Below are 3,853 nucleotides of genomic sequence, written 5' to 3'. Positions count from 1 at the left end.
TTGACTTGACTTCAAACGCTGTCTGTTTCGTTATCAACGTTCTTGAACGGTCTTTAGCAGTCTTTACGTAGTTAGGTTAGTTAAAACAAACCTTTATGGGAAGTTTATATGTGTACTGCAATAATTAAAATATTATTTTATGTAAGGTAATACTTCTTATTTTTTTTTAACAGCGCGGCAACGGTGACAAACAGAGGTACTTATTTCACTACTCATTGCAGAGCATCCAGACTATAATACAAAAACTAATGTATGGCATTGCTGGCAGTTTATTGCGTTTATAATTTGCTCTTATGCGCTACTTAACGTAAGGGGGCTAAAATGCAAAACTCTATGACGATCGTAGCGCCATCAAGAGGCGACACCACAGTGGGCGATGCTGAAAAAGTGGAACGAGTGGACTGGTTCCAGTTTCGACGCTACGTCTCGCTCGTGTCTCGTAAATGGTGGAACGGCGACATGAACTGCGGCGACACGCATCAGCTGACGCGCTGTAGGAATGCGTGGTGGAAAAAAACAAAAAAAGAATATCTTCGCGTCTCGGTGCGGAAGAAAGCTCATACAGACGCTGCGATCGGCATGGCGTCGCGCGAGCTCGTCGTCACAACTCGCGCGAGCGGCGGAATCGGCCGGCCCACGCCTCCGCGTGAGGTTTCTCGAGCACAAACAAAAAAACGCGCCGCGGTCTTGGCGGGTAGTAGCAGCGCTAGCCAGCCCCCGCCGCCACCACGAGGGTGTGGGTCGACGGCGGCGACGACGCGACTAGCTGCTGCGTGCTGCGCGCGCGCGCTAGGCTTTTTTGCTCTCGAAGGGTCGGCCAAGTTTATTTAAATGACCGCATAGCAGCGAAGGCGAGGCCAGCGGCGGCGGTGCGGCGACAACAGTCGTGCAAAAAGCAAGCCAGCGCACTTGCTCCTTGCCATCACCCGGCGAGTTTTTATCTGTCCACGGAGTCCTCGAGAAACGAAGGCGGCCACCCCGCAAGCGCTGCTTCCCCGAGCATGACCAAGTTTGGAGGATCCTCCCGGCGGTCGTAATTTGTGGTCAGTGCATGTGTTTCCCACTCTTCTGTGCTTGCGCAGCTGGTCTGTGCGTGCGCGCCGCTCGGCCCGTTCTTGCACCGAGTTCGGACCCCCGTGAACGTTTTCGTACACCGCTCCAGCGCTATGTGCGTGATATGGAAGACGCGGTGCGTCGTGCCCGCTTCGGTTTACTGCCCTTCGCGTGAACGCCTTCAATCCATCTCCGCGACGACGCTAGGACGCCGCAGTGATGAGAGGAGCCGAGAGCGATGAGCGAAACCTCGGAGTGAGACAGACGCCGCACATCGGGGCTGCAAAAGCCGACGGTCCCGCATGAGCGAGTCGAGCGGTGAAGCGATCCTCCTTTGCGCCCCTCGCACTCTGCCTGTTGGTGTTAACCAACCCGGAGTGGCTGCCTCTCCCTCCTCTCGCTTTCGATCTCTCCCCTACGTTTCTTCCTTTCTTCGATCGAATCGGTCACTGGCCCATATGTTGAGCGTTCGCGTATATTCCGCGAGCACCCAACTTGCGTATTTCGCCGTAATTGTGTGTCTGAGCGCGCGCCATAAATAATCGCCGACATCTCAATTCGGAAACAGTTGAGCAACTTCGCGCGAGTGCACCGAAGTCAGCTATTGTGTTGTCGCTCCCGTTAAGATTATGACAGCGTCGGTGCAGCCAGACTTCGCTGACCTCTCGATACTGCGAACTGCGCGATTCAACTCCACGCGTACATTCATGTAGGCCAGGTGTATCGCGAAACGTGGGATCACCTCTAGAACCGTGTCAGTATATCGTGTCATTTACGGTTGCTGTTGTGAATGACCGACCGAAAACTCGACAATCGCGAGGTGCTTCTCCGGTTATCGTGCATTCTGAGGGGATATGTTTTAATTCGCGCTTAAAGGCTGCTCTTCGTTGAGGGGTGTATTAATATCTGTCATGTTTTTGGCTATCGCGATTGCCTGAAGCAAGCTGCCTGTTCTCACTAATTAAGCTAGTGGCATTAATAAATGTATATTGAACATCCGGTATATGTTAGGAATTAAGCTGCACTTTATATAAGTCCGGCTAATTCTGAGAGAATATTTACCATCGATCCTCGACCTCCTCTCTTTTGCGTTGGAGCGTAAACTTATGAAGAACCTGCGCCTGCGTTTGATTCCGTTAGACCGAGGTCTTCGCTTGAACGAGTGCACCGTGGCGTACACACCCGCTACATGCGGAAATAAATGCGCCTAAAATATTCTGGCGTGCTGAAACCGAAGTTCTCACTGCACGCTTTATTGCGCAAGTGCATATGTTCAACGCACTGCGCGCTTAGCGACGACGGTTGTTTTTGTTTACAAATGAAAATAGCGTGGAGGAATATTGGTCCTACTTGCGTGCCGTAGGCATAGAACGAACTGTTTTTTAACACCGCATCCAGCCAAGGGGATGGGGGGGGGGGGGGGCGGACGCTCTAACAAATAAAATGTAAATGAAACATTCAGGTATTGAAAAGATTGGTGAAATCGTGTAAGGGTCTTGGATGAGATTTACGCCTTGATTCAGCCATCTTTATTACGGATTGGAAACAAACACAATGTTTCACCAGCTTCTCCATAACGTTAAATTGTTAAATAAATTATTATGTGATTACGTAAATGAAATAACCCAGCACTTATTGTGATCGCAATTATATGCACACTCCAGGTGATTTCTGCCGTCGCCGTCGCCGTGAGGTTCCGCATAAAGTCCAAGGGCGATAAAATCGTCGCCGCGCGCCGTATGCTGTATGTGCGAGTGCAGGCGTGCGATGGTGAGCAGGCGAACGCGGTTCAATCTCGCGTGCGCGAGGGAGGAAGGCAAGCCGGAAGCGCGCCCCCTCCTGTCGCGCGCGAGGCACGGGGTTGAGGCGAAGGAGGAGGAGGGGGGGGGGGTTCTTCTCCGGCGGCTGGCGCCGCATCTAAAGCAATCAGCGGCGTAGCCAAAGTGCGCGCCCGCGCGGGCCTCTTTTTCAAAGCGATCTGCGATGTTTGCAAAGTGCGCGCAGTGCCGGTATATCTTCGTATGCGCTGTGCTTTCGACGTTTCGTTCTCGTTGAAGCGAGAGGTGCACGAAGGTCAATTCGATCGCTGTTGCTGCCGCAATTCCTCACTCCAGCATTTTGACAGCGAGTTTGCGCTGTCAAGCGAGATGTGTTCATGTTTACGTGTGCGCGCGTGACACCGCTCTTGTTAATTTTGTTGAAACGCGTTGGCGGGCTAGTTGGTTTGAATCAGTGATAGGATGTGTACGCGCAACTGAACGAGGACGTAGGAAGAAACAGACACACAGAGACAGCGCTGTCTCTGTTTCTTTCTACGTCCTCGCTCAGTCGCGCTTGCATGTTATGCCATTGTTAATTTAGTTACTAAGCGAATGTTTACAAGTTTATGCGGTCGATAAAGCTACTATCCTTGTTTCGTATCATCATCATCAGCCTGGTTACGCCCACTGCAGGGCAAAGGCCTCTCCCATACTTCTCCAACAACCCCGGTCATATGTACTAATTGTGGCCATGCCATGCCTGCAAACTTAATCTCATCCACCCACCTAACTTTCTGCCGCCCCCTGTTACGCTTCCCTTCCCTTGGGATCCAGTCCGTAACCCTTAATGACCATCGGTTATCTTCCCTCCTCATTACATGTCCTGCCCATGTCCATTTCTTTTTCTTGATTTCAACTAAGATGTCATTAACTCGCGTTTGTTCCCTCACCCAATCTGCTCTTTTCTTATCCCTTAACGTTACACCTATCATTCTTCTTTCCATAGCTCGTTGCGTCGTCCTCAATTTGAGTAGAACCCT

At 51.3% G+C, this 3,853-nt stretch overlaps 1 protein-coding gene across 1 annotated transcript in view; it reads left to right on the top strand.

Annotated features, from left to right (window-relative positions):
- The first annotated feature begins 622 nt into the window (after window positions 1-622).
- LOC142560808 (rho GTPase-activating protein 29-like) overlaps window positions 623-3,853 on the top strand; it is a 250,426-nt gene continuing 247,195 nt past the window's right edge. Inside the window, exon 1 of the mRNA XM_075673171.1 lies at window positions 623-1,043. The gene's annotated coding sequence lies outside the window, so the exon portion shown is untranslated. The remainder of the gene's footprint in view (window positions 1,044-3,853) is intronic.

Source organism: Dermacentor variabilis, chromosome 10 (genome assembly GCF_050947875.1).
Source record: "Dermacentor variabilis isolate Ectoservices chromosome 10, ASM5094787v1, whole genome shotgun sequence".
Taxonomy (NCBI): domain Eukaryota; kingdom Metazoa; phylum Arthropoda; class Arachnida; order Ixodida; family Ixodidae; genus Dermacentor; species Dermacentor variabilis.
This window is presented reverse-complemented; position numbering and strand designations above follow the sequence as displayed.